The 12,768-nt window shown below is 38.5% G+C and overlaps 2 pseudogenes; one reads left to right on the top strand and one right to left on the bottom strand.

The window, feature by feature from the left end:
* Positions 1-2,879: 2,879 nt before the first annotated feature.
* LOC129641974 (endogenous retrovirus group K member 10 Gag polyprotein-like) lies at positions 2,880-4,961 on the bottom strand (annotated as a pseudogene).
* Positions 4,962-8,781: 3,820 nt separating this feature from the next.
* LOC129641975 (olfactory receptor-like protein OLF4) lies at positions 8,782-9,693 on the top strand (annotated as a pseudogene).
* The last annotated feature ends 3,075 nt before the right edge of the window (positions 9,694-12,768 follow it).

Raw genomic sequence — 12,768 nt, forward strand, 5'->3', positions numbered from 1 at the left:
GAAATCTGCAACAAAGATGGGGTCAAGAGGTTCAGACACGTCTCCACAAAGGGACGCAGTCTGACACCAACTTTATTCAGCATCTCATATTTATACAGAAGAGCGTGAGAAAGACAAGACAGTTAACATTTTCTTTGTTTGACCTACACATCTTACAAACAGTCACAAGAAATCTTGAGAGCATGGGAATGGCACCCTGTTATTATTTCTTACACCAGATAACATTTCTCTGTGCGTGAGAAGTTTGCACAGAACTCCAGGTGCCTGCAGTAAATAAGCGCCTAATCTCTGGGGTGGCGGGACAGAGAGCTATGTTTGCAAGCAAACCTTCAAGGACTGAGGCAGCTTCCAGAGCTGTGTCCTTTAGATAAAGGACCCCGTTCTCATGGGCAGCTCCCCGCATCTCCCCCTTTCTTTTTATATAGGCGTACGCTTATGTTCCTTCAACCGCAGACCATTTCCATAGATGGAAGCCTTTATCATACATAGATCATCAATCAGGTTTTTAATTAAACAAGGTGCAAGAAATAAAACAGTTAAAATTATTAAGAATAGTCCTCCTATGGCTGCTCCCAAGTACCAAATACTATTGACAGTAGGTACATGTTGAAAAAGTTATTTAACAAAAGACTCAGCTCTTTTTGCAACATCCAAATCAGGCCTAGGTTCATTTTCAATGCTCATTATTTCCTGATGTAGATGCAGCAAATCTAAGGAAATATTTTCATTATGCCAAATACCTTCTAAATGAGTTTTCACCTTATCCCAAGCAGTTATACTACCATTATATTTTTTTGGGGTAACACAGATCCATCGAAAATCTGCATGACATTGTACCTGTAATCTCAACTTTATACTTTGAACCTCTTCACCTAAAATTTTTACAACATCATAAAGGGCATTTAATCGATCCTCTAGCTTTTTGTCAATATCTTCTTGAGTCCCCAAGGTAACGGATACATTTTGTGCCAGATTATTAACAAAAGTTGCAGTTTGCACTGAGTGTGCCAGGGTCAGGGCTGCAGTAATCGAGGAGGCAATAAGGGTTACCAAAGCTAAAAATCCCAGAATTATTAACCCTATTCCCCTGCGATAACGCATTAAAGCACCCTCTACTTCTCTCCAAAGTTCAAGTCCTCTTTCATCATACCAAGACCCATTAATCTTTACAGGAACCATAACAAAAGCAGGCTGTCTTAAGACTAAAACCCTAGTTTGATTAGTAATTCCCCTAATGCAGTTAGTTAAGGTACAATTGTTACAAGTTACATCATAATTTCACAACCCAGGTTGTATATTTACAAATCCTACTAGTAAAGCATAAGGGTGAGACACACATGCACGAGGGTACCTCATGGTGAGATTCCATAAATAACCGTGTCTCACTTTCGATCCCACCTGAAGGTAGGAACCCTCACATCCAAGGGCAGCAGCTAATTTCCAGATTTCTGTTTGGAACACTTTAGAGCTGCCGAAGTTCCAAATACGGGATGCAAATTTCCTATTGTCCTGAGATCCAGGGTTTCGGGCCGAGTCTGGAGACCAGTCCCACAATGACTCATTTGTCCCAAATATGTTATAAACCGTAGCAGTTCCATCTCGACACAGTTTCCATCGTGCAGCAGTGACTCTTCCCCTTGTTCCAAAGTCGCAGAAAGGGATATCTAAAGGACCAGTTCCATTACGATGTTGAGGAGTTCCAGATTCTTTCGTTACTCCAGGAATATATAGGCTCCCACCATTGTCATAATCAGCATATCCTGACTCCCCAACAAAAAGACATCCTGTTGAATTAAAATATCTAGACAGACAAATAGGTAAGCGATCAAACACTCCATGATAAGAAAAATTAACTTGATTAGGAATAATATGTTTATCTGAAAAACCACCCAAAGCCACAGTATCATTAGTGTATATGGGAATGGACCGACCCTCCCAGCCCACTGGTTGGAGAAGGGGAGGATCGGGAAAATAAGCCCAGTAAGCATTTGAATATTCTTCAGAATGTGCAGTATTAATCTGATTTAAGATAATTAATAAGGTTATCAGAAAGCTTAAAGGCGATATCAGATCGCCCTGTACAGCAACACGATTCTGTGCCTCTCGCATCAATGCCTGAAGTTGTTGCCGAGATGGTAATTCATCATGCTCTTGAATAGTCAATCTCTTCATCTGGTTTACTAGCGATCGTCTCCGCTGTGCGTACCAACCTTTCCAGCAGCCAGCGCGGTGCTTTGGCATCCTGTGGGAAAACACAAACATGCCCTTGTCCCAAGATTAGTACAGGATCTGGTCCATACCATTTTCCCACAAGTGGGTCTTTCCAAAAGACTTTAGGTCTTATTGTTCATGCATCAAAATTCCAAAATCACTGTGCTGCTGAATGGCCACTTATATCCAATTGTAAAAAATTTAGAACAAATAAAGCATGGTTTAGAGAGTTGGAGGGGGTATTGGGATACAATTCCCCCTTCTTTAGTTTTTGCAATTGATGTTTGAGAGTTTGATGTGCCCGTTCAATAATTCCTTGACCTTGAGGATTATAAGGGATACCCGTTTTATGTGAGATAGACAATTGTGTACAAAAGAGTTGAAATTTTTTTCCAGTGTATCCTGGACCATTGTCTGTTTTTATGGTCTTAGGGGTTCCCATAACAGCAAAACATTTAATGCAATGAGCTATACAATGTTTGCTAGATTCTCTGGATTGTAGAGAGGCCTGTAAAAAGCTGGAGAAGGTGTCAATAGTAACATGAACAAATTTTTGTTTACCAAATTCAGGAATATGGGTAACATCCATTTGCCATATGTCATTTGGCAACAATCCTCGGGGATTAATTCCATAATAGGGGATGCTAAAAAATTGAGGACATGTTTGACATTGCTTAATAATCTGTCTGGCAGCTTCTCGAGTAATGCCAGATTGAAGTCTTAAGCTATTGCTGTTTTGATGGTGTAAACTGTGAGAAGTTTTTGCCATTTGCTCCAATGAAGGAAATATCATACGTGTAGCTTTGTCAGCCAAAGAATTGCCTCGTGCTAAAGGTCCAGGAAGCCCAGAGTGAGCATGAATATGACCGAAATAGCATTTATTAACTCTGGAACAAATTAAATGTTGTATATCACGAAAAAGAGTTTGAATAGTAGAATTCAGGGTACCAATAAATGGAACAGTTTCAATAGTGTTTAAGGCTCTTATGATATATTGACTGTCTGAATATAAATTAAATGGAGCAGAGATTTGTAATAAAGCCTGAAAAACGGCAAATAGTTCTACTTCTTGAACAGACTTATAATTAGTACGCCAGGTGGCAGTATTGTCCTGTATAATCAAACTAGCTATTCCATTAGAAGAGCCATCAGTAAATACAGTTAGGGTGTCAGCAAGGGGCTGAGAAACAATGATTTTTGGGAAGAGAAATTGGTGATAGTGAGCAAATTGCAAAATTCTATCCCTTATCTCGCTTTTGTTGTTGATACAGTACTTCTTTGACTGTCTTTCTTTGTAATGCTGTGGCCAAAGTTATGCCTTGAACGTACGAAGGGCCGATATTGGCACAAATCCGTACATAATCGGATCAGCCTCCCTTTTTTCTGTAAGGTCTCAAGGCAGCTTGACAAGCTGAATTGGCATTCTCATAAGCAAGCTGTTTAGCCAACACCATCCCCGCCTGCTCATCCCCTATCACTTTACCAATTGCCTCAAGCAGGCAGGCAACAAAATCCTGATATGGTTCATCTGGCCCCTGGCGAATTTTAGATAAATCTTCAGTCTTTTTATCAGAATTTGGAAGCTTTTTCCATGCTCATAGAGCCGCAGCACTAATCTGAGGGTAGGCTCCAGGCAAATAATTAAGTTGACTATTAGTGTCTCGATAATCTCCTTCTCCCACCATCATTTCATAAGTGGTGTTCAGTCCCTGTCGCCAATTGATATCAGCTGTGATCCCACACTGCTCAGCAAACTCAGATTTCCATAGTAAATAATCTCCTCCAGATAAACAAGCCCGAGCAACCTGTTTCCAATCATTAGGTGGCAGATTTTGATTTCCTAAAGCCTCTATAATAGCCTGAGTAAATGGCACAGTTGGGCCGTATTGTGCACAAGCCATTTTTAACTCTTTAAGTTGCTTAAAGGGCAGCGGTTCATAATACCTCTGCTGTTGAGCATTTTCAAATACTGGATAGATTCCTGAAAACCCAGGAATATGTTCTCCTTCTTCATTAGCTCTCTTAATCGCTTGTTGAAGAGTAGATAATAATATCTCACTTCTAATTTTTATGTTTTCACTGGGCAAAGAAGCAGGGATAGATATAAGCTCTTGCAGTTCTACAAAAGGCGGAGGTGGATCGAGTCCAGCAAGAACCAAGGGAGGACATGCTGGAGGCACAGGCTGACTGGAGTGGGAATCTCCCTGTGCATCCTTCTTTACTGCTATAACAATCTTCTGAATTAAATTTTCCAGCTGTTCTTCAGAAAGCCCTGAATGCTTTAATTCCCCTTTTCTCGAGGGGGATTGCATGTTAACCGTCATCTCCCAAGGCATATTCTTTCTATGGTACTGAGCCGCTTGTTAATTTAACTCTTCCTGTTCATCAAAGCTTAACATATCATCACTCCCTCCAGCCTTACAAGCTGTTCCCTCAGGCACAGCATAAAGCGGCTCAGGCGGAGGGGCGGAAGGCTCTGCAACTTCGGGTCCTGTGGAATCCCTGAGAGCCGTTTTAATTTTATGCCCCTCATGTTCAGGATCCAGACAGTCTCTTATGAGAGTCCACAAAGAAAAAGCATCCACAGGAACACGATTGGGACCATGTAATAGTCTGCAATTGTTTTCCTACTTTTTTTTCCAAGTTTCCAGACTAACTGTTCCTTCCTCTGGAAACCAGGGACAAACCTCTTCTATAAAAAGTAAAAACTTCTCTAGCTGTAACTTATTTACATGAATTCCCCTACCCTTTAACATAGTTTTCAACATATGTACAAATAACTGGCGGCTATTGCCTTTTCCTATGATTTATTACTCTCGACAGTAACACTCCCTGCCCTTTTACTTTAATTAATTAGGAATTCCTTGTCACTTACTTCAATCTTGGCGGGCGGCGGTCGCGCTCAGATTCCCGAGTCCCTGTTCGGGCGCCACCTGCAGGTGCCAGCCGGCAAAGTCGATCAGGTCCCGAGAACGTGCACGGCGGGGCTGAGAAAAGAAACTAAAGCAAGAGAAATCTACAACAAAGAGGGGGTCGAGAGGTTCAGACACGTCTCCACAAAGGGACGCAGTCTGACACCAACTTTATTCAGCATCTCATATTTATACAGAAGAGCATGAGAAAGACAAGACAGTTAACATTTTCTTTGTTTGACCTACACATCTTACAAACAGTCACAAGAAATCTTGAGAGCATGGGAATGGCACCCTGTTATTATTTCTTACACCAGATAACATTTCTCTGTGCGTGAGAAGTTTGCACAGAACTCCAGGTGCCTGCAGTAAATAAGCACCTAATCTCTGGGGTGGTGGGACAGAGAGCTATGTTTGCAAGCAAACCCTCAAGGACTGAGGCAGCTCCCAGAGCTGTGTCCTTTAGATAAAGGACCCTGTTCTCACGGGCAGCTCCCTGCAAAAATAAATAAATTTAATTAAAAAATAAAATGTGTTCTTATACATACTTATATACTTTTACACAAATGATTCAATACAATTCTGAATTTATGATAAATGGTCTTTATATTTTAGTGACAAATAGTCATTATGTTTAATGTTTTCTACAATTTGTCCCTCTTTTGTTTCTTTCTCAATAATACCTCAGGGACTTGCTTCCAATCAACCAGTATAATGCTGATTCATTATTTCCATATCTGTATAATACTGCATGGTGTGGCTGTGTGACTCAGACATTTGGTGGTGTATTATATTATTTATAAATAAGTGACTATTATATCACTGCTACAAAAGTACTTTGGAATTCTTAGTTTAATATTATTTTTCTCAACCAAGGATAATTGTGTCCCCCAGGAAACTTTAAGCAATATTTCTAGACATTATTCACTGTCACACTGATGATGGGTAAGTGGTGGGCAAGGATGCTTCTAAATATCTTGCAATTTATAGGACAGACCCAGACCCAGAGAAGAATCTGGCAGAGAATGTCCAATTGTGCAGAGACTGAGGAATCCTGAGTTAAAAGTTATCCGTGTTTCTAATATCAATGGAAAAGTAGTTCCAATGTAGTTTTTCATATATTCGTCTAAAGAGTACTGCTTACTTTTGCACTGGGGTCTTTAGTCCATTTTAAAAAGATGTGTCAGATAAGGAACTACTTAATTTCCTTCTAGATAGGTGGCCATTTACTCCAGCTTTTATTCAACAATCCAGCATTTTCCAACCAAATAGGATGCAACCATCCCATAGGATACTGTTCATATCTAAAGGGACCTAATTCTTAATCATTCAACAAATAATAGCAAAACATTTGCTACTTGCCAGAAATTTCTGGATCATTCTATGTTATATTCTCTTGAGCCAAGGTCTTTTCTAAATTAATTCTTCATTCATGTCATAAGTGCTTAATTACTCCTATTATATATATCATGCTTCAGTCAGCTTTTGCTCTTCCATTCAGTTTTCTTTAATACAGTTGTGTGAAATCACCCTTTTAACTGGTTTCATAATTTAGCCATATTATGTCATTTAATAATTTATATTTTTCTTCAGTGTGTTTTTTAAATAAATGCAAATATATTCACAGACCTGGGAAAATAAGAATTGAATGAGGCAATTTAAGTCTCTGATGATTAGCATCTTGCAATATAGTGACAATGTCACAGTACACTGAAATAAAATACAGTCCTCAGGCTTAAATCATGTAAAGAAATTTATCCAGAATAAGAGAAGGAATTTCCATGGCCTACTCTATAAAGTAAGGTCTGGAAAGGCCTTTGCCTGTTGGTCAAAGACCAGAACTAGACTTGAAGTATGCCCATTGGATTAATTAAAAAAGTGAAAACATTAAGACCAACAGTAGCAAACAAATTATGACTCGTAAGAAAAAAAGAGACAAGGCTTGCCTCATTCACTATCAGACCACACAGAAAAAGGTCAGATTATATGGAAAAGCACAGGAAAGACATCTTCTACTGCTTTATGTAACACATATGAAACGTCATATTTTGTGTGTTTTTATTTTTGAATTGTGAGTTTGCTATCTTTACTTATTCTTCTCTTGGGATATTATATCTGTATGGTTTTGGTTTTTCACATCATTTAGATATAATTTCTCTCATTGGAAAAGAGATATGTTTCTTTCTGATTTTTCCTGGGCATCAAGGAGATGTAGCTAAAGTTGAAATGTTGCCAAACCAAGGAGGGTTTTCTTTGTCCCATTGTCTCAGGGATGATTTGAGCTTGTTAGATCTTTTCCCTTCATTTTATCTTTCTCTCCCATACTTTTTATATTTCTTTAAACACAGGACACAAAGTGGTTGTAGTTAAAAGGAACCCTAACTTTATTACTGTCTCAGAAGCTTATGAACTAAAATTTCTGGGTACCGTTAAAACATTGTTTAGGAGAAAGGTAATCTGATCTGACCAACTTGAGTTGTAACCACCCATGGCCCAAGGAGGTTGGTTCTAAATGAGAAATTCATGCCAGTAATGTAGTTCAGGAGGCTGTGGGGTGTGTGTGCCTGTGCCTTGTGAAGTGAGAGCAGTTCTTAAAGCAGAGGCAACTGGACTCATATATTAAGTTGGCATGAGAAGTTCACAGAGGCCAGAACTCAATCAACAGATGAAACTATGAAAAGGATCTAATAAAACTCATAGGACATTTTTGCAAGAAAATTAATTAAGTGCAAAGAACAACATGGAAGGAGGAATTCTCTGTGAACTGAGGTGTCAGTTGTAGCAGAGAGGCCACTTTGATCCTCAGCATCCCTGACACCATCTCTAGTCACTCCCCCTCCTGCTCATTCCTCTGGCTTCCTTGTTTGCATTCAAACATGTGGAACAAGTGTCTTGCTCAGGACCTTTGCAGTGGCTGTTGCCTCTTCCAGCCACACACTTCTCCTGGTGTCATACTATATTCTTCTGTTTCTTTCTTAACATCTCTTCAAATAACCTCTTGTTTGTTGGCCTTGCCTGAACACTCAGTACATAATAAATTTCCCTCCTATTCGCTCCTTTATATCTGTTTTTGTTTTCTTCAAAACATCGTTCACCTTCTGACATAAAATATATTTATTTGAATATCATCTTTTACCATCCTTGGATTGTGGGAAATTTGTTTTTCAGTACCTCTACTTATTCCTTATATGTTCTTGGAGCATGTTGGCCCTCAATATAAAATATTCCTCAAATATCTGAAAGAATTTCTCATTAAAACTGAAAATACACGTGTTTCCCATCCTGAACCCCCATCCCACCTCCCTCCCATTACCATCCCTCTGGGTCATCCCAGTGCACCAGCCCCAAGCACCCGGTATCATGTTGATGTATGGCAAAACCAATACAATATTGTATAGTAAAAACAAAAACAAACAAACAAACAAAAAAACTGAAAATACATGAACTCTTTGGAAGTATGCTGACAATGTGATAAAAATATCTGGTGAGAGATGAAATGGGATACATCCTCAGGGAGGATCTGTCTATATACAATATATTAGCATCAGTTTCTTACAAGCAAAATAGAAATTATAGTATTTTAGCTATGTGAGTTATGCCAATTTCAGGGAAAATTAGTCATTTTGTTCTTTTTTCCCCCAAGAGTCACCTTCACCATATGGAACTAGGGAACAATACACACATTTCAAAATTTCTTCTCATGGGAATTTCAGAGGTACCAGAACTGCAGCCCCTCATATTTGGGCTTTTCCTCTCCATGTACCTGATCACTGTGTTTGGAAACCTGCTCATCATCTTGGCTGTCAGCTCAGACTCCCACCTCCACACCCCCATGTACTTCTTCCTCTCCAACCTGTCCTTTGTAGACATCTGCTTCACCTCCACCACTATCCCAAAGATGCTGCAAAATGTTCAGATACAGATCAAAGTCATAACTTATGAAGGCTGCATTGTCAAGATGCATTTTTACATTCTCTTTGCAGGATTAGATGACTTTATCCTGACTGTGATGGCCTATGATCGCTTCATGGCCATTTGCCACCCCCTGCATTACACAGTCACCCTGAACTCCCAGCTCTGTGGATGGCTGGTTCTAGAGTCCTGGATCATTAGTGTCCTGAACTCCTTATTACACAGCTTAAAGATATTGTGATTGTCCTTCTGCTCAGACTTGGAAATCCACCACTTTTTTTTTGTGAAATCAAACAGCTAATCCAGCTTGCCTGTTCTGACACCTTCGTCAATAACGTAGTGCTGTATTTTGGATCTGGAATTCTTGGGGTTGTTTCCCTGGCTGGTATCCTTTACTCTTACTCTAAGATAGTGTCCTATCTTAGAGTATAAAGCATTTTCCACCTGTGCATCTCACCTCTCTGTTGTCTCCTTATTTTATTGTACATGTTTAGGAGTATACCTTAGTTCTGTTGGTACCCACAGCTCAGAAGCAAGTGTAATAGCCTCAGTGATGTACACTGTGGTCATACCCATGCTGAATCCCTTCATCTACAGTCTGAGAAATAAAGACATAAAGAAGGCTCTGAAAAGATTCTTTGGGATGGAAACTTTTTAATAGGGCCATTTGATCTTGGACTGAAAAAATGCCCATGATAGCAGAACTCAAAGCCTCATAGGCAGATATTGTGATTCTTTGTTCAGATTGTGATGACAGTTATTGCTTCTTCAATTTATAGCCTGGTATTTCCATTTCTTTTATTTCAACTTCTCTATAGAATTTTAAGGACTTCCCTAGTGGCTCAGATGGTAAAGCATCTGTCTACAGTGTGGGAGACCCGGGCTCGATCCCTGGGTTGGGAAGATCCTCTGGAGAAAGAAATGGCAATCCATTCCAGGACTATTGCCTGGGAAATCCCATGGACAGAGGAGCCTGGTAGGCTACAGTCCATGGGGTCGCAAAGAGTCAGACACAACTGAGAGACTTCACTTCACTTTATACAATTTTAAAAACATCCTTTATAAACTTTTCTCTGTTATCTAAGTTTTTTCTTTTGTCATTTTTCTATTCTCTCAAATTGTTTCAAACTCTTGTGTGAAATATATATAAATTCCAATTTATCTCATGAGACTTCACCCATTTCTTAAGAATAAATTCTGAAATGATCTACTTTTTACTGAGTAAATTTTATTTCATTTTACTAAAGAATTATCATGAATTTTGCTACTTCTATGGAAAAAAACTGTATACCCAAACCTATTACATAATATCATAGAAGAGAAAAATATGAAACTACATTTTATCACATTTTGGTTCTTCATACCTTGGAACATCACCACTGTAATTGCTCTTTCTGAAACTGTAGACATTAACAAATAGTGTGTTTCATAGTATGTCATCTGCTTTTATGCCCTCACAGTGTACTGTTCTCCATGTAGCTCAATGTCCACTTTACCTACATGAATCACTGGCAAAGTGAGCATCAAAATCATACCTCTAATTGGTGTGTATGTGAAACAAAAATTTCAATAAAGAGTTTGGCGTTATAAGATGTGGAGTCAGAGGGGACCTTAAGTATGATGTAGCAAAAATTCATGTCAGATTATTTCTATGCAAACTTTTTCATGGTGCCATTTACTTATTGGTGTATGTGATTTCATTGTGTGTAAAGAGATTTATCACTGGAGTGAAGGATTGTTTGGTGTAATTATATCTTTCTGCTTCTGCTTGAAGAAATTCCATTGCTGCTTCCTACGAATATGATTCTTTCCAATTCTCTAAATGAAATATTTTCCCCATTCTAATTTCTTTCATAATCAGTAAAAGTCAATGGATAATTTAAATATCATATTTAAATGACATATGTGATATAAAATATATAAACAAAACACTCTGACACTTTTCTTTCTTCCTAAAAGAGCTATCTCAATCAATTTTAGGTGTGACTCAACTACCTGTGCTTAGCATATTACCCTAAACCATGCAGCATGGTTTAATTCATGTTTTAATTCAGAAATGTTTAATTTTTAGCTAATTCATTAACATGTAATTACATACAGTAAACTGCACATTTTTAAAATATACAGTTTTTTTAAATTTCAAAAATTAAGAGTATATTACATGGTTCCATTTGTGAATAATTTAAAAAGGTGCACAATAAGTTTTAATTTCTTTGTAATGTTGTTAACAATATAATGGCCCTGAGCCTCAGTTTTCATTTCATAAGGAAATATGAGATGATAAATTCTAGCTTCACTTGGATGTTGTGAGGTATGGATGCTGCAATGTGTAGAAATATTTGCTGAGTCCACAAACCATGTTCAAGGTTAGGAGTACGTATATGTTTATATGTGCCTTCATTTGTATCCACCAGTCTCTGAAATAAACCCACTCATATATATATATATATATATATATATATATATATATATATTGCACACAGTCTCATTAGTAATCTCACCTATTGTGTTGAAGGAAAACTTGAGGGAAAGTTGGAAGGATAGAGTAAGAAAAAAAAAAAAAGAATGCTGGAATTAACACAAACTAGAAAGAATGTAGAAATGTTAACACAAAGATTTAAAGTAGGATATTAATTTCAATAATGAGGTACTTTTCCTATCTTAAATTTCAAAGGCCTCAGAATCAGAGCCACATTTACATTTAGATAAATAAAAATTCTCTGTATAAACTAATGGGGTAAAGATCTCTAAAGCGACTCTGATTTCCTCCTATATATGGTAGGAATACAACACAAAATGCCGTATTTAAGAGAAGCTTATTGTGTGAATTGAAAATCTTTAGCTCAGCTCGTAGAAACAGTAGATGATTGAACAAATATATTTTAGGTTCCTATTGATGAAAGTGAAAGTGGAGAGTGAAAAAGTTGGCTTAAAGCTCAACATTCAGAAAATGAAGATCATGGCATCCGGTCCTATCACTTCATGGGAAATAGATGGGGAAACAGTGGAAACAGTGTCAGACTTTATTTTTCTGGGCTCCAAAATCACTGCAGATGGTGAGTGCAGCCATGAAATTAAAAGACGCTTACTCCTTGGAAAGAAAGTTATGACCAACCTAGGTAGCATATTGAAAAGCAGAGACATTACTTTGCCAACAAAGGTCCGTCTAGTCAAGGCTATGGTTTTTCCTGTGGTCATGTATGGATGTGAGAGTTGGATGGTGAAGAAGGCTGAGCGCTGAAGAATTGATGCTTTTGAACTGTGGTGTTGGAGAAGACTCTTGAGAGTCCCTTGGACTGCAAGGAGATTCAACCAGTGCATTCTGAAGGAGATCAGCTCTGGGATTTCTTTGGAAGAAATGATGCTGAAGCTGAAACTCCTGTACTTTGGCCACCTCATGTGAAGTGTTGACTCATTGGAAAAGACTCTGATGCTGGGAGGGATTGGGGGCAGGAGGAGAAGGGAACGACAGAGGATGAGATGGCTGGATGGCATCACTAACTCAATGGATGTGAGTTTCAGTGAACTCTGGGAGTTGGTGATGGACAGGGAGGCCTGGCGTGCTGCAATTCATGGGGTCACAAAGAGTTGGACATGACTGAGCTACTGATCTGATCTGATTGCTCCAATAACAAATTACCACACCAGTGGGTAAAAAAAGTACCTGTCATAAAATTATGTAAGGTCAGAGGCCCGAAGTCTAATTGAGCAAAAATTTAGATATCTACAAGAC

Source organism: Bubalus kerabau, chromosome 1 (genome assembly GCF_029407905.1).
Source record: "Bubalus kerabau isolate K-KA32 ecotype Philippines breed swamp buffalo chromosome 1, PCC_UOA_SB_1v2, whole genome shotgun sequence".
Lineage (NCBI taxonomy): Eukaryota > Metazoa > Chordata > Mammalia > Artiodactyla > Bovidae > Bubalus > Bubalus kerabau.